This window comes from Hemibagrus wyckioides, linkage group LG26 (assembly GCF_019097595.1).
Source record: "Hemibagrus wyckioides isolate EC202008001 linkage group LG26, SWU_Hwy_1.0, whole genome shotgun sequence".
NCBI lineage: Eukaryota > Metazoa > Chordata > Actinopteri > Siluriformes > Bagridae > Hemibagrus > Hemibagrus wyckioides.
Window position 1 is genome coordinate 9,271,197 of NC_080735.1, and position 27,342 is coordinate 9,298,538.

General features: G+C 37.4%; 1 protein-coding gene across 3 annotated transcripts in view; it reads right to left on the reverse strand.

Annotated features, from left to right (window-relative positions):
• The window catches only part of mid1 (midline 1), a 51,159-nt gene extending 24,618 nt beyond the window's left edge, over positions 1 to 26,541 (reverse strand). The window contains exons 1-2 of one of the 3 annotated variants that reach the window (XM_058380497.1): positions 9,186 to 9,390; positions 7,815 to 7,876 (exon numbers count right to left, since the gene is read on the reverse strand). The gene's annotated coding sequence lies outside the window, so the exon portion shown is untranslated. Of the gene's footprint in view, positions 1 to 7,814; positions 7,877 to 9,185; positions 9,391 to 26,405 lie in introns of those variants that run through there. The other 2 variants (XM_058380496.1, XM_058380495.1) reach the window with 2 other exon arrangements.
• Between the last annotated feature and the right edge of the window lie 801 nt (positions 26,542 to 27,342).

The window sequence follows — 27,342 nt, forward strand, 5'->3', positions numbered from 1 at the left end:
TTACGGTATACTGTAGCTATCAATTATGAACTGTATATATGTTGCCATTTTACTGCACTTATTGTTTTGACAGGCAGGCACTTCAGGCACATCCATCCCAGACTGATTTGTCTATGACTAATCACCAAGTCTTTCTTGTCGGAATCAGCTCTAACTGAGCATGCTTGCCACAACTAATGGGACTGGCTGTTGATTTGAGGACGTGCACAAAGCAAGCCAGATTTGAAAGAGGAAAAAAAAAAGCCTTAATCTGTCACATCGAGCCTGCACAACATCTGCCATGGCTCCATAACCTGCTCTTCGTGACCTAAATATAAAATCAGGAAAAAATTAGGCAAGGAATTAACACACATTTAGAGGCAGGGTGTGTTGTGTATGGAAAATTGGAATGAGAAGAGGGCACAATGTGTGAAGAACTGTACTTATTTCATTCAAAAAGGCAAATGATATTTTGCTTGAATACTGATAAGAAAACAAAAAAAACTCTATGTATAAACTTAGTAGTGAGTCAATTGGTACAGGATTTTATACTGTCCTACATTAGTATAGTAAGAGCAGCACAAAATATTAAATCTAGAACCATTAGTCCCGTTCTAGGAGAACTCATAAAGGTTGTAGGTAGAACCTTGATGTGCTTTGCAATCAGAACAGCAAGCCAAAATTCCCTGAAGATCTCGTTCTACACCAAAGCCCAAACTGAAGAAAATGGCTTCAAAACACTTTTTAATATCCTGTTACATAGGATATAAGTTATTTCAAGTCATTCTGCAGCGGTGGCTCAAGTGGTTAACGTATTGGGTTCTTGACTGGAAGATCAGGGGTTCAAGCCCCAGCACTGCCAAGTTGCCACTGTTGGGCCCTTGAGCAAGGCCCCTAACCCTCTCTGCTCTGGGGCTACTATATCATGGCTGACCCTTTGCTCTGACCCTAACCTCCAAGGATGGGATATGTGAAGAAAGAATTTCACTGTGCTGAAATGTGTATGTATATTTCTAATGGAGAAAGGCTTGGTGTTCTTCCTGGTATAACATTAGGACTGTGAGAACAGTTTACACTGAAGTCTCAACAAACAATTAATAACTTCAGTTTAATACAGTAAACTACAAGTTAAAACTGTAATGAATTTAGAAATGACTTGTACTCACAAGTTGCTCAAATACACAACTGTACTTTGTGACCATATAGAACATAGTTTAAAAAGAGAATTCTTTATATATCACTGGTGTCACCCAAATGAGGATGTGTTCCTTTTTAAGACTGGGGCCTCTCAGGGTTTCTTCCTAATATCATCTTAGGGAGGTGTTCCTCACCATTATCATCTCTGGCTTGCTCAGGAATACTTTTACACTGCTTTGTGACAGTGTCCACTGTAAAAGCACTACACAATTAAATCTGATTTGAATTAAACTAAATTGAGTATTGCAGTCACTGGACCAGTCTATAGTGATAAAGCTCCTCCGGATCAGTTTCCAGACAAAGCTCTGTTTTCTGGTCAGTTTACATGATGGTCACAAACTATGGGTAGTGACCAAAAAAAGGGCACAGTTTCAGGCAGTGGAAATGAGGTTTTTCTGTATGGCTACTCTGTGATATGTTGTGGAGCTTGACAATCTGCGAGCCCCTGCTCCTCCAAATTGTTAAGGTGGTCCTTACAAGGAGACTTCCTAGTCAGCTCCTGTAGAGCTGGATCAGGCACGTCCCTCTGGACATCCCTCACACATTACTTGTGCCTCTGTGGCACCACACTACCCCCAGGTAATAAGGGAAGCATTCGTGGTGACTATTTTCCAGATTTCTACAAGTGAACCCCTTTCATTAGATAAACCTTGTATCCCTTGCAAGCTAACACATTAGTTGGGACAAGATGTCTTTGTCTTAACTCTAAAGTTAACCCACTAATTTCAGAAAGCCCAAGGGGTCTACCATTGCAGCTGCCATCAATCCTAACATCTTCATTAGTAGCTGCTACTCTACAAAGTGACCAGGCTGAACGTGACTGGCATGCAACATAATGTCTGCCACACATTGGGGTAAAAGTTTAGCTGGTAGTGAACCAGCTGAGCCTCACATTTTGTGCACTAAACTCTATTCTAACTGCCATAATATGTGAATGTGCCCCAAAATGTTTGGTCCTTAATTGGTAGAACACAGGAGCCATCTGTCCCAGTACAGTATTGTTGTCATGCCTCTGGTCATCAGGGAGACAAAACCACTTGCTTTCATCTCAGAATATCTGTGGTACTACAGAGAGCCTGAAGGATAAAACTTTGAACTGGAATGAAAGGCAAATCTTTAAAAAGCATCTGTGGTCTAGAGTAGTGGGGTCATAAAAATAGGCATTGTGTAAGTCACCGTGAGAACTAGTCCTGTAGTAGAACTAGTCTGTTCATGGCATGAATTACAATTGATAACATTAGCTCTCAAAAATGGGTAGGGGTCAGCTGTAACCAGAGTAGAGTAGGCTGGAGTAGAGTACTTTATTTAATCCCCAAGGGTAAATTTAGTGTCACAACAGACATCACACAAAGAGCACCAGACTTAACAAAAGAGCAGCACAAGACTTAAAGTGCAAAAAAAACTCCATCCCAGGTAAAATAGGAGGGTTGTATCAGGAAGGGCATCCGGCGTAAACCCTGTACCAAATCAAAATACACCAATCAGGCATAACATTATAAGCACTGATGGGGAACGTGAATAAGACTGATTATCTCCTCATCATGGCACCTGTTAGTGGGTGGGATATATTAGGCAGAAAGAGAACATTTTGTCCTCAAAGTTGATGTGTTAGAAGCAGGAAAAATGGGCAAGCATAAGGATTTGAGCCAAATTGTGATGGCTAGATGACTGGATCAGAGCGTCTCCAAAAATGCAGCTCTTGGGGGTGTTCCCGGTCTGCAGTGGTCAGTATCTATCAAAAGTATCCTTTAAGTCTTCTAAGTCCTTTAAGTCCTGTAAGTATCCTTTAATGGAGGCCCCACCTAGCAACTTACAGGACTTAAAGGATCTGCTTCTAAAATCTTGGTGCCAAATGCCACAGGAATTCAGGGATCTAGTGGAGTCCATGTCTCGACAGGTCAGGGCTGTTTTGCAGAAAAAGGGGGAACAAGACAATATTAGGCAGATGGTCATAATGTTATGCCTGATCAGTGTATATGGATTAGATGATCCACTAAAGGACAGCACGGTGTTTATCAAATTATTTAATAAACCTATTGGAACATGGCTTGCATTGCTTTCTGGGCTTCTTGTAATATTTATCAGTTGTCGCCAGACATGACTGTTTGTAGCTAGCAAGCTGCTTTGTTTGCATAGGATTAAACTCCTAATCAGGGGATATATCTGCCAGCCAAGCTGCCATGTCCTCAGAGCAGGAGATGTCTAAACCAGACACCAGCATCCTGAAGATCAATCCTGAGGCATTGAGCATATAGCTAGTGTCCATCTTTAGCCATATTTATCTACAAACCTATTCAGTTCAAACAGTGGAGGATATGGAAAAATTTCAGCAGACAACAAAGAGGGAGAACTTGGCCCAGTCCTAGTACTGCATGTTGGTGGAATCTTGCTGTGTTGGAAAGTTCAGTAAACAAAGTGCATGGAATGGTCAGTGTCAACCACTCAGTCATGCAGTCATGCTAACTGATTGAAGATAACACCTTTAAGGTTTAGATGTTTATGAACAAGCACTTGGGGCATCTCAGATAGCAGAAATGGGTTTGATATCAACATTTACTTTGAAGACAGAAACATTTCTGTGGGGGTTTTTTTTTTGGGAACTTTTCTATGAAAATATTGCCCCTAGTAAAAAGAGGGTAAAAGAAAACAGAAATACTTAGGAAATATTACAAATTCTCAAAGCCCTGAGTGTCTACTTTCATATGAGACATTAATCACCACTGTATAGTGTTACATGACAAAGACAATCATTGCTGAACATGGACAAACACAAGAGGGGTAAATTCAGTTTTTTTTGGCCTGTGGTAAAAAGAAAGGGAAGTTGAAAATGGAACTAAGCACAAACCAAAATGATTCCTAGATGGCATACTGCAAAAGCAACCACATGGATCACATATGGAACATTTCATTGCTAAAATTGTACATGTCCAACCGAACAATCAATCATACGCTGATTTATTTAGCCAACTCTGACGTCCATCAACTTCAAATTTGTCTCAAGTAGACATTAGGTGCATACATAATGACCGTTCAATCTCTAATGCACATGTTCCATGCTCTACTGGCATGTCCGAGTGCTTTATACTTATCAAGAAAAGCAAATAGCCAACTGTTAAATATTTAGCCGAGGGCCATCTGAGGTTTTTTACAATAAATAATTGTAATACAATTACAATAGGCTGAAGCTCAATAAAAGCATGAGACAGTGGGCCAGTGAACAAACTGTGTCTCTTTTCCAGTTATTCATCAGTATCATTTCCATACATACCGTAGAGATTACCTGCTGCTCTGACTCTAGCTGCCAAGTGCATACCTCCATATGGCGTACATGTGGCCTGACGTGTACGAGACGAAAAGAAGAAAGGGAATGATGTCTGTATAATTGTAGTATTTATTGCCAAAAGCTCCCATACATCAGTCTGTGACTTTGTTTGAAGGTCTTGGTTCACAAGAATATTAAAGCACACAAGAAGGTATCCAGGTTAATAAGTATCAGTACTTGTGTGCATGTGTGTAGGTGTATGGCATTATTTAGATACATGTTTGCTAACAGTATGTTGTGACAGAAGGCTTAAAGGGTTAATAAGAGCATGTCTTAAAGCATCTGTTTACACGTATAAAGGTCGACGATGATGTGCAACACACTGTGAGGATGAAGAATGAAAATGACCTAATACAGGTGTCAGTTATAATACACACCAGCATTTAGCATTTCATTCACACCTACTAATAACTCCAGCAATATCACAGGCTTTAACGAATGTTCTGCTTTAAGATATGTTTTCTTTAACAAATGCACTTACTATGGTGGATTTGTTTGATAATGTCATAAATATGCTGCTCAAAGCAATTTTTCACGCCCAAATCTATAGTTTAATGCATCCAGCAGCCTTTCTTGTTACCTCTACAAACTGGCACAAGCTGTGTGACCATCTGTGGGTGTGTAAGGCGTGTGCCATTTAACCCAAAAATATAATACACATTTCATACAACATCAAACACGCTACAGCTACCATTATGGCCTGAACTGTAATCTCAAAATTACACACTTCCTGTCTCGTCTTGCTTTTTACCACGTGAAGGGCACCTGTTATTACCTGCCATAACCTGAACAGCAGCATGCAGGCAACATCTGTAAAAACACTTTGAACTGAGAAATATCCTTTTGATATCTCCAATCAAACATGAAGCGTATTAAAAATCTACAATAACATGGATCAACAGATGAATCACAAATAATACTTCTTTTCATGCTGGACCAGCATCAGATTAAGAAATCTACCAGACAAAAAAAAAAAATCTCAGATCAATTTAAAGGCAATTCTTTACTATTATTATAATTTGCCATGATTATACCTAAAGTTCTACTTATGATGCGGTGCTTTTATTATTGCACTCTTAGCAAAAAAAAAGGATCCTCAAGGGATTTTTAGATGATTAAGAGAACTAAAGGTTCTACTTGGCATTACGCAAAGAGAAATCATGCTGTGTAGGGTTGGCAAAGAGGGACAAAGCAAAAAAAAAAAAAAAAAAAAAATGGGATAGACTGGAATATATAATTGCTGTAATTGTGACTCTTTCTAAAAGGGTTTGTTCTAGAAACCTAAATCATTTTCGGTTATTTCTTTTTAAAGGTTCTCCATGGATCAATGCTAAATTCTTACAATTATGCTCATAACCCTGATTAGGATTATGTGAAGATATTATCAGTATTTGAAGCAATCTCTGTGTTTTGTGCTGCCTCCCCCTTTTTTGTATTTGGGGGAAACTTTCTACTTCTTCATGCACTCCTTTATTATTTCGTTCCATTAAACATTGATGGTCATCTGGACAGATGCATTATTCAGTACTGTTTTGCTGTTTGCTACTGTAAGCTTGAAACATCCAATTGCTTACAACTACATCCTATCCATTCACTCTGTACACTGCTTCTCCTATTAGGTCGTGAGGAACCTGGAGTCTATCCCAGGAGACTTGGGGCACAAGGCAGAGGACACTCTGGATAGGATGCCAGTCTATAGCAGGGCACACACCATTCACACACTATGGACAACTTAGAGATGCCAATCAGCCTCCCTTTGGACATGGGAGAACACCCCTAAGGCACAGGGAGAATATCCAATCTTCACACACATACAGTACATGGCAGAGGCAGGAATCAAACCCCCAACCATGGAGATGTGAGTCGAGCATACTAACCACCAAGTCACCAACCCCCTACTTAAAACTACATGCCTCATAATATATAAAGAGTTCAAAATACCAGGCATTGCCTCTTACTCAATACAGCCTCAGTACATGTAGACATTCAGACTCTACTCTACTGTGTTGTAAGCTGTTACATATCTATCAACTGTTCATTCCTCTACATGCTTGCATACCTAAGTGACAGGTAGTCGGTTATAGATGTTGCGGCTTTGGTTCGTAAAACATAAGACGTCAGGAATATAAAGATTTATTATAGATATTCAGTACATGTAATTAATCATTGAGCTTCGATGCTCAAACAAATAATAATAAGATACGTTTCAACAGAGCTTGTAGAAGTTTTATAGAAGACACAAAAAACGTGTCAGACATTCGATTAAACGTGATTTGACAAGGAGGTGAGGTCCAGCATTTTCTATCAGTTTCATTTTGTTCACCAGGTGAAACATCAAATTTAAAGCTTCATTTATGGCACAAATCTATTGTTTTATGTGGCCTCGAGAACTAATCTCTTTGATTAGACAGAAAACTAGTTAGGTCCTGATTTAAACTGACCCACAGGAGCTGTTAGCCTCGGAAACATTTCCTAGAAAACACACATCCTCTGACACACAGAAGACAAGACATTCTACCCGACACAACACTGCCTGGGCGTGTCAGAACATCAGCCTTCAGGGTCGTACAAATCACCTCTGATGCCTTGTTCCTTCCAGCATTAGACGCAGGATTAAATTCCTCAACAGCCTGTATTTGCTTGACAGCCCGACCAGATCTTTTTGTGGATTTAATATGACAAGGCACATCTGCTAAATCCACTTGGTCATAGCATTAACCATATTAATTACTTTTTTTCTTAACACTTATGCTTTTGCAATCCAGAGATCAGATTGTTTAGTTAGTGTAAGAGTTATCATGTTATATGTTTTATTTGGATCTTGAACCATAGACAGTGATTATAAATTATTATGGGTTCTGCTGTTCTAATGTGTAGTTTAAGTCATGTTCAGCCACACACACACACACACACACACACACACACACTGATCAGTGTTTTTACAGAGGGCCTTTACCAAATGGATACTTTTTTGGGGGGAGTTTGTTGGGGCATTCTAAAAAGTGCGAGTTACTTGACCAAAACAAATGAAACAGACTTCTAACTCCTCCCACTCTAACCTTAACCATCACTTTTAAACAAATTCGTCCATTCAAACTGTTAATCAATTTCCACTCGTGGAAGCACGCCAAGCTAGAAGATATCTCTTCTCAAGAAGTGCACTTTTCTAAGAGGAGTAATTTGCCATGAATGGGGGATTTTACAGATGCCCTCTGGTGGCAGAAATGCAGTCCAGCACAAAGCTGGTGCATCTGCCAAAGAAGCACTTATACACAAACAGGTGACTTATCAAAGACATATCAACACTTGAGAATACCTGAAACCAGTCAGACTCCTCTGTTCGGCAGTGTAAGCGCTCTCCTTACAATGAATGTCTGTCTGAAAGAGCAAAGCAGTGGAGCGTGAACAATTTTGTTCCATATTTTTTTCATAGTGGTGTAGAAGTGGTCAAAACACTCTGGGAATTTGGCTGCTGCAGCTTTATTTAATTAAGCAATTACATATTGAGAGAGGCAAAAAGACTGTGCTTTTGGCACTAAATCTTAAGGCTACACTTCAGTTTAGATGTCAAAGTTTGTTCTAGTTTGTGCTAGAATTTATCCACAGTCTTGCGTCAGGTGGAAGATATGAGCAGATTCTGTAGCCAGGAGCAATCCTTCGGCCTCGAGACCTCGCCAGGATCTTACGGTGCTTAACAAGGTACACGGCCAAGACACGCAGCAGTGACACAGAGAGAAGACAGCGGGAATAATAACTACCACTGTGCTGTTATCATGCGCTCTGACAGCTTTACAGGCTTAAGGGGGTTTTGAATCCCTTAGTCAAGTTCTGAAAATAAATAAATAAATAAATAAATAAAAAATCAGCGTCGAAACTTCTCCATAACAATAGATGGCACTGTGTGAAAACTTGACATCCACTAGCGCAGACAAGCCCATCTGATTGGACTGGATCCAGAGACGGTCAGATTTGATCTGTGTCAGCTCCTGTCACTGTCAGCTGGGTGAAGTGTGTGACAGTTTGAAGAAACAATGAAGTGCACTGTTCGCCTGTTACTAAATCCTCCTCCTTTCTTCTTTCCGTTCTGTAGGCTGAAGTCTGATAAGCCACCAAACACGGTATTACTGTGTGGCACTGAATGCATGCTACTGAGGCCAGAGTTTAATCAGTAACATATTCCTGCAGCACACACACCCACACAAAAACACAGACATACACTAACGCAAACTTTTTTAACGGCTTGCAATAGCGAGCCTCATACTGTACGTTTGCATGGAGAACTAATGAGGGCATCTGAGGTGAAAAAAAAAAAGAGGTCAGCCCAAGCTGACTCAGGAGGCTTGCACTTCATTACAGGCGCTGACACATCATACACATCCAACAGCTAAAACGGCGCAGTCTGCTCACATTACTGCGGCTTGGACTTGCTCAGATTCCACTCAAATTCCTTAACCTTAAGGACAGCAGAGATTTGGTATTCATGAACCTGCTTCCTGAGATGTCTGTTTCACTCAAAGTTAAAAGTTATCCTGCAAGTACAGTCCTACTTTTCCATGCCTTCACTTTATTACACTCTAAGACATTCTACTTATACTTAAACCCCCTATAAGTCAGGATCTTCTGTGTTATGTGCAATACACTAAAAATAAAAAAATTTGCTGATCTGCACCAGTTTCTAATTTCTTACCTTCCTCATGGTTAAAATTCCATCATCCGGGAGCAGAGTGAAAAGACAGAAAAGCTAGGTGTGAATGCTCAGGTTTCCCCCCCTGAGAAGGCACTCCAGCGGCTTTCTCTCACACACTGCGCACTGCTCAGGGAAGTTGGAGTGCGAGCATGTCCGACTTCGAGTGTGTCACTGGCTCTCGTGGAGCATCAGCTTCCCCTGAAGTGCTCAGGAGGAGCAAACCTAGCACGTCGGTCCGCCTCCAAATTACTCAACCCTCCCTCTCTCCCTCCATCCAGTTCCAGCCGAGGGCATGGGAAATATGAAGTGGGACGGGTTTGCAGAAAAGGACCAATGATAAGCTAGATGGTGTGTGATATTCCAATGGTGTGGGGGTTTTTAGGCTGATGAATTATTATGGCAGGATTTATCATGTCTCCCACCTTCAGGCTAGATTTTCTCATCTCTCTCTCTCTCTCTCTCTCTCTCTCTCTTTCTCTCTCTTTCTCTCTCTCCCTCCCTCTCTCTCTCTCTCCCGCACACACACATATGTTCTCTTTCTTTTTCTCTCTATGTTGCTGCAGTTATCTTATCAAGATGGTCTCATCAGATGACCCCCAGATCTTTTTTCTAGGTTCTGTCATAAACCTGGGATTATTATTTCTACCTACAAATGCAAAAACAAAGCCCTGCTTCTTTTCAAAATCTGTTTATCCAGGCTCCCAGACACTGACCTCCTCTGCCTTTCAGCCACGTCTTTCCCAGCTGCTCACAAGACGACAGTGACAAACGCTGTCTCTCATCATTACAGATGAGCTAAGTCAGTTTTTATTAGCTACTACTAAGTGATGTTTTACTGAGTAACTAGATCAGTCTGTTGCTTGCACTTTGCTCAGCAGCCACCAGCCACTCTATGAGCAAGATGAAAGGAATGTCAGGGGTCGAAAGCAGGTCACGATGGCCTGACATTTTTCTCTTGATTGAGAGTGCTGAAGACCACCATAACATTTCTTAACATCTACCACATGTCCTTCTCACATAAAGTCAGCTGGTGATAAGATCCTTTGGCTGCCAAAGTGTGCTCATCGACAATTATTTGCAAGTGGAAAATAATCCCAAGGTGATCATAAAGTGCTGCTATGTCTTGAAAATAATAATAATAATAATAATAATAATAATAATAATAATAACATGTGGAGGAAAAAGATGTATGATTATGAATGAATTGCAATGAAACAACAATAAGCTTTGGAGATATTGTATGCACATTGCAAGTGTAATTTCCATCTAAATGTGTGTGAGCATGGTTGTTAATTAACCAGTTAAAACCCCAGGACCCACTTCTGCATTCATTCATTCATTCATTCAAGTAACGATTTTATCCTGGTAAGGGATGTGGTGGGTCCAGGCCCAAACCTGGATGCAATTAGGGAACACACTCTGGATGGGACACGTGATCTCATTGTCGGAGTCCAGGTTCGATTCCCATGCAGGGAGCTAACCCAGCCACTGAAATGTTAACTCCCAGTGCCAGTCCCAAGCCCAAGTAAAGTGAGAGGGTTGCATCAGGAAGGGCATCCGTTGTTAAACCTGTGCCAAATCAAAATATGCGAACCAAATGACCCACTGCTGTGAACCTGAACAAGGATCAGCTGAACCCTGGATGGGACACCAGTCCATTTCAGTGGACCATACATGAATGTTCACACACTTAGTCAGAGTAACTGTCTGGCATGTTTTTGGGAGGTGAGACAAAAAATGAAGAATGGTCACAGGGAAAACTTGCAAAAACACCAAATGGACATTTAACAATGCTCAAAATCAACCTGTAAGTCTGGACACACGATTCCTCATTCCTTATTCTTATTCCTACAACTTTCATGTTAGCTCCTGTTTGAAAGATGCAAAAGTGCACAAGTGTTATACAGCCTACATTTTACACATATAATGCCTTTATAAAGCACATATAAACTACAGTCTGTGTAAATGTTCAGAAGTTGTTATAGGGTGTTTCCCCATACAGGTCACTTTAAATAAACCAAACTCATTTCAGTTAAAGTGAAGCAGCTGCAAGTGATCTCAGTGCTTTTAGTGTTCACACTGTAAGTGGACTTAAAAGAGGAACAGTTTCTAATTTGGTCCTCTTTAGCATAGATGTGGCCTCAGACCCCTTGCTGTTCATGCTTTCTCCTAACTCCTGTTTCTAGCACCTTAGTAACTCAGACCCCAGCTATCTGTTTATATTTGTTGGATTTTTTCTCATGTGTTCTGGCATAGCATCTTTACTTTTTCATGATATTGCGCAGATTTTCTCTGTAACCTCAAAAGAACACACAAATGAAGCACCTCCTGATCTCCTGATGCACTTTGTATTGTATGTGGGCCTTTTAGTGGAGATCTGAGCTCATTTGACACGTTGACATATATGTATTATAGTGCTCAAACAACCTAGGTGAGAAAATGCTCAAAAAATTCCCTCAAATTATAAGGACACTGTATGACATCATAATGTTAGGTTACATAGACGTTATAATATCTGTTCATAAGAAACCCCATAATTACAGTGCACTATAACAGGCTCTGGTGGAGGCATTATAATGTTTTATGTGTGCTACATAACATGTTAAAATGTATAAGATGCTAAAATATTATCATGATAGATATGTGTCTAGCATTTCATAGCAGTTAATGAATTATATACTTTAAGCTGAGATTTTATGGGGTAAAGGAATTATTTTATTACTCTGTTGCACTGAGCATTAGTAATATTAGTGGAATCCCAGCATGCAGTTCTTGAGAGATGACATTAGCACAGAGAAAAGGATTAAATAAGTATTTAACACATATGGCTTAGGAAAGTAAAAACACAGATTTATGCATGACTCAGAGCTAATTTCTTGCTGTAAACAACTGCTTCGTGAGCAAGTTTCAGCCGTAATGTGATAAGGACTACCTGGCAATCTGTGTGAATAGTCTTGAGTGGCCTTTTATACATCACACCTAACGTCTTCTGTCTGTTTGCTGTGTGTTTTGGACCAGGCCCAGTTTGCACTGGATTTGGAAAGTTTGTCTGAGGGTTAAATTGTGCTTTTAGCTTCGCAGAATGCCTGGAATTTCAAGGTCTTTGACTCTTTTCTTTTGGCAAACCCATTTAAGGGCTAATGATCTTGGCTTGAAAAAAAAAGAAAAGGAAAGAATCACATATGCTGTTCTCAGGTAAGGAGTAAAGGCAGAATATGTCCTCACTGCTAAAGTTCAGATCCTATCTTTGAAAGAAGGTTCACAGGAGCACATGGTATGACATTTGAATGACATTTAATGTTGTTTAATTGAACTCCCTTGTCTTTCTCCTGTCCCAGATTCTTTAAAACACACCCCTGCTTTCTTTCATGAGGATCCCTCGAGGTTTTCTGGCAGCAGAATTTAAGTTGTAAATGTCCAAAAAAACAGACTGTTCATATTTCTGCTGTAATTAACTGTTGGTATGTTTACAAAGACCCCAGAGGTATACGTAGGGTCATCTTGAACAGCATCTAAGCTCAAAAAAAATGTAATATGTCTTTATCGTTCAGTGTCTCTTCAATAAAATTCAAAGTATATGACTTTTCTCTGTGGCCTTTTACCACTCAAGTGAGTTCAAAATGTTGCCTTAAGTCATACAAAATGCTACAAGATATATGGCACTGGGATTAAACAAATTAATTAATTATTCATATGTATGTTATTATCAGCCCCCAGTAGAGAAAGATTGCTGTTACAACCCTGCCCATGGGTCTTGTGAGGTTCTGTGCACTACTAGAAAGCAAAATAAGTGAGGAAGCAGCTCCAGGGGCAGTTGTTAACTCACTTCAATTGCCATTCATTCATTCATTTATTGACTTCACTGGACGGTAGGGTGGCGAATAACAAAGACAAACCAAGGTTCATATGAGTTAATATAGTTAAAGAAAAAAATATGTTACAGAGACAAAACTTGGCAGGTTTTTTTTTTTCAGTATGCTCCCATACATTTGTAAAACATTTCTTACTTTACACGCAGAGAGAGCTTTGGCAGTTAAAGAGGGTTTTGCTTGATTCCAATAATAACACATGCGGTTCAGTTAATCCCCTCCAACCGAGAGGATCACCATGGGTGCATTAGCATGCTGCCTTTCTGTTCTGCTTAATGCACAATTCACACTTAATGCAGTGTGACTGGAGCAGCAGTGATTACGCCTCTAATGACATTTAGCACATCTGAGTGGATCACATGTCCGGCAGCAGCGATTGTTTGAGAACTCATTTTAGGGCTCGGGATCTTCGCTTGACAGAGCATTCGTTTCAGACTAGACATATTTGTGACTGGTTTTAGACTGGGACCCACCAGAAGGTATCTTGTCTTTTTTTTTTTTTGTCAAACTGATTAAGATGGCAAAGCTCATCTTATATATTAGAAGACTTACATAAGCGTTAGTACATACATTCTTACATTTATAAAATTCTATAATAATATTGCATTTATATATACTTTATATTAAATATTCTACAGGTGTAGGTTATCATTTATGGATTATATTGATTAGAATCTATACATTATTCAGTCACACCTCTGCAAAAATGAATGAATAAATAAATAAATAAATAAATAAATAAATAAATAAATAAATAAATAAATAAATAAATAAATAAATAAATAAATAATATTTAGTAAATATGCATAACGTGTTGTAAATGTTCGTTTGGTTTCTCTATAACACTGCTCCATAGTTTTAACTTTGCAAGAACTAAGCAGGGATAATTTGTAGTTCTTCATTAACCCTTAAGTTGCTCCTATTAACCGCTTAGAAGTATGTTAGGAGGAATTAGCTATTAACTATTAACTAGCTATTTAATTACTGGCTCGATCACATTGGCATTTATTCCCAACAGCTAAACCTGTACCTTTTTCCTGTAGATCTACTACCTAATATACCTTAACCTAAAATGCAAATGTCTACATGATTTATTATAGTCCATACAAATAGGTCTCCTCTGAGACGCACAGGTTTGCTGTGATGTTTTATTTAGGCAGTTTAGCTCTAAAGCAAGCATTGAAGAACTGAAGAAAGAACGACTACAAGGTATACAAGTACAACGCTGTAATGTAGCGATGAGTAACAGATAATCTACTTTCAAAAGAAACAAAACAGTAATAGATACAGTTACTGGAACAGTAAGTATAATACTGCTCCAGATTATCATAAAACAACAGCACAGTAACATTTCAATTGTACATTGAAACTGTCCATACAGTTAAAATACAAGCACAGTAACATTTCTAAGCGATGAATACAGCTTGGAACTGTTATGATAACAAGGCAGGGCTGACAGATTCATTTGGAAATCTGCATACATAAAACAGTTCAAGAATAACAACTTGAACAAACTTAAACATTGACACGGTCATGTAAAAGCAAATGGTGTGTAGTAGTGATGTGTAGAAGTTTTATTGAAGAACTCAATTATTCATTTGTGCTTAGTTGCTGCATAGTTACTTTAGGACTGGTGTTACCGTGTGTGTGTGTGTTTTAAACAATAAATTGACTCATTAAAATGCCACTCATGTAATTAAATATCAGCAATTAGACACTCATTTAATTCAATTTAAAGATAAATAAATCACCATCTTCTCCAATAAATAAAATTATATCCACAAAAAAAAAAAAAAACACTCTTATAAGTGTTATTATTATGCATTCAAATTATGATGGACTTGTTTTGGTCTCACTAGAACATATATTTTCCTATTAGCTTTTTACCTTCAGTGTGTTTTGTATTGCTGTTACTCCCAAGCGCTGACTTATTTCATATTCTGTCTTATCTGGTTTGCTTTTTTTTTTTTTTTTTTTTTTAGCTTTTTTCGCCTGACTGTTTCCTTGAGTGTGTTGACTGTAATGATAATGCAAAGGTTCTTACACCCTATAAACTCACCTGCACATTCACACACATCTCACATTCTTCCATCGGTTACGGCACATCTTATATCAAATGTCCTATGTTTAAAATATCCGAAATGACAAAACCCCTATGTTTGTTTCACTTTTAGAAGGGTGTAATATATTCCACTTGTGCTGAAAAGTTGGCTGAAAAATGAAACAGATGTCACATATAATAGGGATTTGATTTGTTTTATGTTTGTTTTTGCTTATTTTTTCCCTTTTCTAAAGGGTCTTGTCGCAGGAAGAACGTTTAAACATTCGAACAGCTGCTTTAAAAACAACAGAAAAGATCTGCTGTGTGAAATGTCAGCGTCCCATTTAATTATTCATTTCAACATTAAAGATGCAATAGTATGACCTTCTGTTTATAGAATTAATTTTACATAAGCCTCTGTCTTTACCAGAAGCTGAGAAGTGTCACCACCAGCCAAAGAAGCTTCTGGATCTTCTGCTTTATCTAGGTCAATCTGATAATACTGTAACTATTGCAACATACAGAAATCACACAAAGCATCAGGATGAAGCAACACATCAGATTTACCTGTATAAACAAAGCTGCCTTCCTTTCCAGAAAAAAAAAGAGATGGTTTAATCACTAACAGAGCATTAAAAGCAAACGCATAAAACAGCAAGCAGAGGCCTGACTTCCTGGGAATTCTGAGATTTTATTATCCTGTATTATTTGTATCTGAAAATCTGCTTAACAATATAATTAGTCCAGAGTGCTAGTACAAACATGTGTTGTAGCTGAGAGTGGGTATTGATATAAATTCAGTCAATACGGTGTTGTCAGAGGTAGAAAGAAGTAAAAGCACGAAAACGCTCATTAAGCAGGATTTATTAGTTAGTTGTCTTCAGATTTTGTTTAATCATACTCTTTCCTTTTAGTGTATTATGAGCGTCTTATGGTGGCATCTAACAGTAACAGGCTATAAAAAGGAATAAAAACGATGGAACGTGACATAATATATTGTAAAAAAACAACAACACTGGCATAGTGTGATGAATCCAGAAATTTTTGCTGATAATAACATTTCACAGGTGTTTTATTCTCCTTATACTAAGCAATTTACCAAAAACTAAGTTTGTGAAATGATTGAAACAAACAAGTCTTCATGTTATAATAGCTTCTAGTTTTAGCACATCAACATTTTCGCTAGGTTTCCATTATGCAAAAGACCTTAGGTGCCAATTTTAGGGTCAAAAAAATACATTTCTTCTGGTTTCAACATGAAACTCAGCAAATATTTCTGCAACTGAGGGCCCCTTTACTGTACAGTGACACAGTAAAAAACATCCATCTCTTTTTATATTCATATTTATATTTATATAAATATAAATATGAATATAAATAAAATATAAATAATTTAATTATTTAAAAAATATATAATAAAATATAAAATAAATATAAATAAATATAAAATATAAATAATTTATATTTATTTATAATTCAGATCATTCATATTAGATTGTGTTTGCTTTATTTGCTTGTGGTTGCATGATTTTTTCTGATAAAGTGTAAAGTTCTACCCAGCACATGTTACCAAAGCCTGATGCGTGAACTCGCCAGCACAAAGATAATATGAGAAAGAGTACAATACATGGAAGTAATTACATGAACTTTATTGTTCTGAGCTCTGCAGCAGAATCTGTAATACAATATGCCACTTACTCTTATAGGTCATATTTTTTAGTATGATATCTAATAATAATTTTAAATTTTACACTCTACTGAACAAAAGTTCATCAGAGAGATCTGGATTTAGAGCTCACTGGTTTAAAGGTTCATTCTGGCCAGGATTGTTGGGAAAGCATTTAATATTCTTATATAAAAACATTTTTTATTGAGTACTCGAACGCTACAGCGATACAGGAGCTGTGATAAACGAGCCGCTGTAGTGTTCGAGAAGACTAATGTTAGCACAACCACCGTCGAGTTTAAGTCTTTAGAAAAGTGTAGGTTTCTTGGAGTGTAATAAATGTCCTAATCTTATGTAACACTTTTTCAATCTCTTCCCACAGCTATGTCGGTTCTCCCAGTGAGCAACAGTAATGAAGGGTTTAATTCTCTGGTCCTTTTCAGATGGTTTTGATTCATTGCACCTTCCCATGACCATGCTCTTTGGCCAAAACATAATGTTCTACTAAGCTCTTGATAATGTTATCCTCAGCCACTGGCTACGATTGTAGTGCAAAGTGAAATATGGACATGGTTAAGACAATTATCATGCTCTTAGTCTACGCTGTGAATAAAAACAAACCATAGATTTCTACTAAAAAATGCACTCTTCGCTCCCAGAAAATTGATATAGGTAGTATATCTTTACTCTGAGAGATAATTACAGTCCAGTACTGTATCTTAAATCATTTGATAACCCCAACAGAAAAGACTCCATGTAAAAACTGTAAACGATTCAAAAATTGTTGCTCAGAATATCCTGGTTAGACAATTACATTTGAATACATACAAGTGTATGAAGGGAAATGATCTACTGTATCATTGCCCTATCCAGTGTCACCTAGAGGAGGAGGGATCCTTTCTCTTCCACATGTTGTCTCATGGAGTTGTACCTTAGGAATAAATTGATCAATTTAAATGTATATCCTGATATATATATATATGTGCATAAAGTGCATTCCATATCCAGGTGAATGCATATATACTGAAGGTACACATAAATTATGGGACAAAGAAAAGGACTTTGTTTATGCAGTGCAAGCTCATAAACTAGATGTATGTGAAGCTAGTTTATCTCTGTTAATCTAGACACTGGAGATCTTTCACTCTGCACAGTGTAGTCCCTTTACTAAACTCATACACTTAGATCTCCAGCAGATCTACAGTACCGTCCAGAACCCTGCTTTCACACTGAGGGTCCACTTTCAAACGTTCTGCTACAACCACACCGGCCGACTAGCCACATCAGCCACTGAGCCCGGGACTTTAACCCTTTTAAGACTCACAAGCCAATCACTTGATGGAATACCTGAGCAGTTGTGAATTACCTCATCATTAGAGCCATTCTTTGGGGGCAGTCGTGGTTAGTTCCATGAGGAAGAGGTTTTTGATGGTCTAATCAGAAGCCATTGATAGCACATGGAAGTTGCTGTAGATCTGATAATCAGCCCCTAACCAATGTTATTCTGAAGTTCTGAGATGAAACAGAAGGAAAAGATTAAAAAGGTTGCTTTCTGTAAGAAGGAGATTCTGCTGGTGCCAAAGCAAATCTATAAAAGAAATAATATCTAATCAAATTCATATGAGTTACATATTGAATGCATTTAGGATCAGTGATTCGGACGCCAAAAGATGGATTAAACGAATAGAATTTAGTAGAATTAGTCGTTTAGTCACAAATCAGACATTAAGATTTCATATTGATTTGGATGAGTCGATGGGCCTAAATTACGCTGGTCAACGTGTCCAATCTCTTATTCTTCTGTAAACTTCCAAGTCAAAAGTACTGCTGTTAAACTTGGGACCACATGATCCTAGACCAGTTTTAAGTCATTTTATTACTTTGTATTTATCCAAATGTATTTCAGTGTCTGTCCAGTGAGTTATGAACTACGGTCAGAAATTAACAGAGGAACAAAGGACACTAGGAAGTAGGAAATGTGCTTGCCACAATATTGTTCAGTAAACGAAATCCAATCTTGAGTTTCATATTTCTATTTGACACCATTAGAGGTATACAAAGGGAACATCTTGCAGCTCTAGAGGTTTAACAGTAATAGACTCTTATTTTTAAATATAGCAGAACAGTTAATCACCAATATCGACTCTCAGCTCGTCCAAACAAACAATCAATCTGTATGTTTAATTTTTGTGCCTAATAATGATTAAATGATGTAACAAGCCTAATTCCTGAATTATTTAAATGTACACAGGTCCGCATTCTTATCATCTCTGCCATACCAAACCAAGCAAATTTTTTTTTTTTTATTTCCTGGTACAGTGATGTATGTGACAATAACCACTAGCCCAAAGTAAAAATCAGCTTCATTGTGACATTGGCACAGATAGAGTTTTCCCCACAGGAAGCAGAACTTTAAAGCTGATTACACATCTGTGGCTTAAAATCACACACTGAGACTACATTATATATTCCCAGCAGTCAGCCTTCTGCCTTTCTTCTAGGATTTTCTACTGTCATCTGGAACAAGGGTTGCCTTTAATAATAATTTGAGGGAAAAAATGGAAGGCTAGGTTAATATGATGCAGTTAAGACACCAGCCTGCAGACGGAAATTAATTTTCAGGATCATGGTGAGGGGTTACTTATTTATGATATTTCCATGGTCATTAGTGAGGTTAGAATGAAGACATTATGGAAATGTGTATATAGATGTGATGCTGTGATATCCGGTCAAATCAGCTCTTATTATTGTATTTTAAAGAAGAGTGTAGAGTGAAGCAACATGATGTTTTATAATAATGGACTATTTGGAATTATTATTCGTAATAATAGATTTTGACGTATAAATAACCAGCTGGCTGACATCATTTAATACAAATAAAATAATACATTTTATAACTTTATTTTAGTGTTGGTGTAATAAATAGAGTGACTTGGAGAAAGCAAGTTTTATTTATTTATTTATTTATTTATTTATTTATTTATTTATTTATTTTTATAATTCTTTTTATTTATTTATTTATTCATTTATTTATTTTTTAAAGCCAAACATTTTGTATATAAAAATCCAAATAGAGATCCAAAGGAATTAAAAGAAAATTTAAGAGCAAAGTAACAAATCTAGACAGAATGACAGAATAAATCATGGGTATCAAATTTGTACAACACAGGATATACAAAGTGTGAGTCTATGATTTGAAAAGTTTTCTTGAAAAGAGTTTCTGGGGTTTCTATACATAGAATCAGGCGGAAAAAAATACATGGAGTGAATTTAAAAGCTTTTAGTGAGATTCACAACTCTTCAGAAGTGTTTTCAGTGTAAACTGACCTTTAAGGCTCTCTGAAACAATGCTACTGTCACCATGGGACATGGAAGAGAAGAGACCAAAGTCATGACTTTCACAAACAACTGGCTGCCTGGTTCACTTCCAGCAATACTTTAAGTGAGTTTAGTACTTGATGACATTTCTTAGACATAAAAAAAAAAATTCATATGAGTTTTCATTATAACATGCCAGTTTTTTCACGCTTGATTTGTTATGGAAAATATTAATTAGTCAGCTGGGTGATGTAGCCAATTTATGTCATGGGGTTTGCTCATCTACAGGGGTGTTAATAGGATGGAAATAGGACACTCTTTTAGCCTGTGCTTCCTTATTTTTATTATTTTTTTATTTTTTGCATTGATTGTAGACTGTTTCATAAATGTGTATAATGATAAATACATTTTAACCTTTTCACATTTTATATGTAAATCTGTTTTAATTATAATCCTATTGTTATTCTACGTTTCTTCTTCTCTTCTTCTTCTTCTTCTTCTTCTTCTTCTTCTTCTTCTTCTTCTTCTTCTAGCTAGCACCACCAGGTCACATCATCACACCCTATGACATGAATTTTCTGTCAAAATATGGAATTTTTCACTACTTCTCCTACAAATTATGACCAAAAACACCACCTTTGGCATTAGACCAACCTGGACAAAAGTTCCTTACATCCATCCATCCAGCCATCCATCCATTCATTCATCCATCCATCCATCCATCCATCCATCCATCCATCCAACCATTAATCCATCCGTCCATTCCATCCGTCCATCCATCCATCCATCCATGCATTCATCCGTCCGTCCATCCATCCGTCCATCCACTTATTCATCCATCCATCCATCCATTCATTCATCCATCCATCCATCCATTAATCCATCCATCCATGTCCATCCATTCATTCATTCATTCATTCATTCATTCATCCATCCATGTCCTTTCATTCATTCATTCATTCATTCATTCATTCATTCATTCATTCATTCATTCATCCATGTCCATTCATTCATTCATTCATTCGTCCATCCATCCATCCGTCCGTCTGTCCATCCATCCATCCATCCATTCATTCGTTCATTCGTTCATCTATCCATTCTCTACACTACGTATACTGCTGGGTTGTGGGGCTATAGCAGTCTACACCAGGGCTAGACAAAAGTTATTAAAAGAATGTTGGCTACTCCAAATGGCTTGCCTATGATGCACCAATGAAACTCACACCGAAGTCATGAACCAAGATATGAGGCTGTATCTCCAATAATCTCCAACTGAAACAAAACTTGGTTTCTTGCCAGGGCCATGTATTGGTCAAAAATTACAATAACATGATAAACATTCTTATATCTAACTGTCATTTTTAGTACTCCTTTTCCAAATGTTGTCCAGTCTTCACCAGATTTGGCTCACATCATCTTGACACCTGTCTAAATGTCAGAGCAGCATTAGACAACACCACAGGTCACAGCAGTAGCAGCAGCAACAGCAGTAGCAGCAGCAGCAGTACCATCCTCCTGCCCATTTGTTCATCTAGACCTTTCCTCCTACAGTAAGGGAATTCCACCACAATGGCCAAAACATACACATCATAAAGTGAAACTACAAATCACTCTTGAATTCCTTTGCCTCAAGTTATAGCTCTGCTTTCCTGTGATTTCTTTGGCAACTACTGCAGCGTGTCTATGAATGTGTGGCTCATCGAGTCTTGGTGCTTGGCCACTGAAAAAACTGCTGGCAGCTTTTATTATTATTATTATTATTATTATTATTATTATTATTATTATTATCATTATCATTATCATTATCATTATCATTATCATTATTATTATATGTACAAACATAGTGAACATGACATTGAGGGAGCAGATTTCAGATGGAAACATGGCAGGGTGAAGAGCTACACCCATGTGAGTGACATTAGCAATACATCAGCATTACAGCAGCAAATTATGTGTGTGCCTGCACACTTAATAGACCTCACTGTATGCATTGCATGGCCTTGTTACGAGCTCAGGCCTGCATTGTAATCAAGTTACCCTTCAAGAATGACTCGGCTCTACATCATTGAACATCATTGAAAATTCACAGGATGCTAAGTAAATAGCACAGACGGGAAGGATGACAGAACCAAGATTAGTTTGCTGCTCCTGGAGAGTAACAGCAATTTGATTAGATGTATAAAGAGCATGAGGCTGCATGCAAATGCAAAAACACTGCCTGCTAGATGAACGGATAGAGACGAAGGCAGAAAAGAAACTTTGTGCTATTTATGAATTAATTATCATTTGGACACAGCATTATACATTAAGAAATAAAAGTCTATTTATATCCGATAACACCGAAAGTAAAATATACCATTTACAGTATGCATCCCTGATAAACAGCATAAGCCTCCATTAGCAGGAAGGAACTAAATAAAGATTTTTTTGAAAATTAAAAATAATAATAATTTCTTGATTCTGTCTTGTTCTTTGTATGAAAAAGCATGCACCTGCTTTCCTACCCTACCCTACCCTAACACTATGTACCTTATTCTTTCTCTCCGTCCATTTCTACACAAACTTATTTTTCCTGACATTATCATTTTATTTTCTGCTCGGAATCTCTGTGGGTTCACTAGATCCCCAGCAGACCGCAGAGGAAAAAGCCTTACTGACCATCTGTTTTGAGGACATCTGCCTAATGGGCATGACTATAGTTGAAAAATATGCTGACATACTCGATGCAAAAATGTAACATCCAGTTAGACCATGGCTTATCAAGAGCTTGATATTGACAGAGCATAGCATAGCTTGTGTCTGCTTTTGTTGGATCCTACATAACTTCAGTTACAGAGCCACTGTAAATACTAAAGTACAGCATATGAAAGATAAAGAGGAGTTTGCTGTTCATGTTCGTTTTAATTAGAAACAGAGTGGTCGGGTTATTTGTTTAGAACTGATGTATATGGCTAGACTAGAGACTAATGTGGAAAAAAAATGATAAATTAAATCAGCATGTTTTATTATCTCTCTACAACTGTTATTACAATATGAGCCATAACTGATATGAATCATATTAAAATAAATGCAGGAAATATTGTGATAATTTCAGAATAATATTTGGTTATGTTCTGTTCAGAGTCATCCAAACCATAAATCTGTAAAAGCTCTTCTCTGTAACTGAACCGATTCTTAGAAAATGTGACAAAAAGATAAGCCGAGTCAGTGCTTCAAGCCTATCAGAGCTTGTCATGTTAGCTGAAAAGAATCTCACAGAAGTGAAGAATAGATGCCATGCTGTCATGTTCGCCTTATCATGAACTTTTTGAATCGGACCCATCATTCTCAACTCCCTTTTGTGAGCTTGGTCACTGGAGAGTACTCAAGATCTCTTTCAATAGACTGAAGAAACCCATAGCGAGGGAAAAGCCATGGCAAACAAATTACTTTCCACTTTTATTGTAAATTCTGCTCATGACTGATGTGGGGAATGCATCAGTCTAGGGAGGAAGGCTTGAGAATGGTTGCCAGGCTGGAGTAGCCATAGCAGAGGGACAAGGAAGGCTTTCATTTCGGAATGAGAAGGACCATTCCACCGTGAATAGATCACAGAGCGTGCCTGATGCGTAGGCCAAAATCGTGCTGGGAAGAAGGCCTGGTATCCAACCAGGTCAACGGCGCCGGCTAATCACTGCTGAGAGGCATAGAACTTAAGCTTGCTAGAGCTAGACCAGTTTATTCCAAGTATGTGGTGGACCATAAAAGAACCAATACAGTTAACATTAATGCATTGTTTCTGGTCTAACATACCATTTCTTTGGACTTTGGATTTTAAATATAAATAGAAAACAAATTTCCCTTTAATTTAATAACTTGCTTCAGCTTGAAGAATGACAGCTTAGATTACATTTCTCCTTTCTTCTTTAGGCTCTGCTAAGAATATCACCCAATGTCTCTCAGTGTCACCTCAGAGGCAAGTTTTACCCTTGAGTTTGAGTTGATAGATGAATGTCCTGCTACAGTATCTGCCTCAACAGCACTAACTGTCATTAGCCTCTGACAACAAGGTCAGTCTGAATCACTTTATATTGATTCTGGTTTAAGCTCTACTTTGATACAAAGCCCTAAGATCTGCTTCACACACATATATGAGCTAATAAAGCACACCAGCAGCATATTGATGCACAGATAATGTACAGAACCAGAGTTTGTGTCATACTATAAATTATATTTATTGAAATAAATTGGAACGCTGTTGTAGGAATATGGATGTGGTTGTAAGAATGAACCTTTAGTACCAATGTACTGTAGTAATAGTATGCAGAGGTGCCAATATTTCTAATATAGGAAATCGAGCAGAAAAGATTTTACCATAGAAAGTGTTATGATAATATGTATTAGTTGAAAGTGATATTTAACTAAAATATTGACATGCGTATGCCATACAATTCCAGATATATGTGTGCAGTTACTAATAAACTGTCATGAAAGATAAACTGTTGATTAACTGATTTTTTTTTTTTTTTTATTTATTTATTTATTTATTTATTTATTTATTTATTTATTTATGTAATCTGAGTATCTGTATACAAATTTTGATAATAAAAAAAAAAATTGTATATGTATTTTGGGCTTTATTGACCTAAACAAATCACGTAACCTGTCTACACAAATACGACACAAATAGGTTTAAAAACTTACAGTTTAAGTCATTCTAAGTTTTATAATAAAAAAAAACAAAAAACTTGAATGTCAGAACACAGAGTAATCCATCCTGTCCTCTTAAGCACATTTCTCCCAGTTTGATTAAACCTGATAGATGATCATGTGATACCTCCAAGCTGCATGCATTAACAGTAACAGGGTTCTGACAGGTGGTAACCCACAGCCACGATGTATTTTCTGTTTTCCTCATCAGCTACTCAAAATCAGGAGACTATAGTAAAGGCATTTCCAGTTGTGGTTCGGGAACGAAGGCTAGCTAGCTAATTTGTTTTGTTTTTTTCAGATGAGCATCAAGCATCAGTAAGAAAATAACAAGGAAAGAACTTAGTTGAACTGCTACTTAATAATTCCCTTTGATAAAGCCTCTGATTCTTTTGGTAATAGGCTACAGTGCTGCTTTTCTTGTTTTGTTTTTTTCTTGTTTGCACACAAAACAGAAGCTCCTGAATTCAAAGTCCACTACTACAAGATGCAAATGCACAGCTTTCATCATCAGTGAATTGCTTTTTCCCCCTAAACGAATTTTAATTCATGTTTGGTCTGACCTATGGTTCAGCTGAGAAAGTAGAAAAGAGATGTTTTCAGATGGCATCTATATTGCTGTAGCAAAAATCATACAAGTTGGCAATTCAGCAGCATGTGTCAATATTCATGCCAGTGTAAAACTTGATAACCCTATTAAGTTATGTGAACTCATTGCTTTTCTTTAACTCCAATTGTTGTGACAAGTTTTGGATATTAATCCAAAGTATATAAGTTTTCAAAAAATGAAGGTTATCTATTGTCTTGACTACTTGTGAGTGTATCTTCAAGTTGAAGACACAACTCGGATGTTTAAGGCAGCAGGTGAACGTTAACCATCTTGAAATGCCTTATAGTGTACAGTAGATGGCCACTACTTATAAGTTTTGTTTAAAGTAAAGTTGGTGTCTCCTTCGTTTAAACACAGCAGTAATAATAGTAAAAAAAAAAAAAAAACACACCAATGATGTGACTCAAAATGGTATTTCCAGTCCAGAAATGTTTGCAGTGACAGTATGGCACTCAAAAAACAGATTAACAAACGAACAAATGTTTTATATACACCAAGAAGAATCTGATATATGAATGCAGTTATTCTCTGGTGTGTATATGACGATTGCCTACAGAGTGAACTTATGATGTCAGAGCATATAATATGCTATGAAAACATTTTAACTGATATAAGATATCCTTTATATGAAGAATAAACTAAGTGCCCCACTCAGAAGTAATAAAACTAAAATAAAAATAATACATATGTTTCAAATAATAATAATAATAATAATAATAATAATAATAATAATGATAATAATAATAATAATAATAATAATAATAATAATAATAATAATAATAATAATAAAAACTAAGGAATTTTTTAGAATTAAAAAAGAATTAAGGCTCAAATTGAATTGCATTTAAAAAATCCTCAAACCAGATTTTTATACACACAGAGAAATTGCAATAGAGCGCATGCTTACTGTAGCACATGGATACTGTTTTTGTTCCATCACCAGCCCCCCTATCTTGTACAGCAGGACTCCTAGTTATTAGAAGTCCAGCAGAAACATGCTCCACTGACAAATAAAGTTCATACTCACGTGCTATAGCTTTGGCCAGACAGTGGAAAAGGATGAAAGAGCCATCAGGAGAATGCCCAGGAGGATAGTGATGCTCCTACAAATCTGACAGCAGATTCACAACATCGAGCCTGGGGAAAAGCTGTCGTAGTGCTTTACTTGTGCACTTCTCCCCCTCCTCCCTCTTTCATGCCCCTCCCCTCTTCATTCTTGTCCCGGCTCAATGTTCGGACAAGCATAAAAACAGGCTGAAGGGCTTAAGCAGGCACTCTATGTTAGGCGTCCCCTCACTTCAGATCCTGACACCTCATTCAACAGAACATGGCAGTCATCCCATTGCACTGTAGACAAAAGGGCGGGAAACTTGGCGGGAGGTTGGTGCTCACAAGTGAAACTGTTCTGTACACAGCTTGGGTTTCCTGTGGAGAACTTTCCATCACCCTGTACAATGAGGAAGAGAAAGAGACTTCACTCTAAGAAGTCTGGCGCCATGGTTATCATTGCTGAGATGCCCATTATCTCAATATTGACTGGCTTAATTGCCTGTCATGTAGAGTTGCTTAGTGTTTGCTGTTCACACATGCTATTTTCTCTGCAATTTTTTGGGGTGAAGAGACAAAGCAAGGAAACATCTGTAGATAATGATATGAGTGGACTACCTGACTCGGTCTGCTTATTTGGCTTGCTGAAGAGCATTTGAGCTTATTTGTGTTTGGTGATCCATAAAGAGCATGGTGTGTAGAAGCAGATAGAAAACATGATAAATACTGTTCATGCTGTTCAGAGTCTATGATGATTAGTACTTTACGAAAGGATTAGAGACAGACTATTGATTAATATCCCAAACAGCCCAATAGGGGTTTCAAAGGCTTATTGAGGGTAGTAATTATTGCTACAAGAAAGCGTATTAAATGGACTTTTATGAAATCCAGTTTTCCAGTTGTTTGTTTTTACTTTG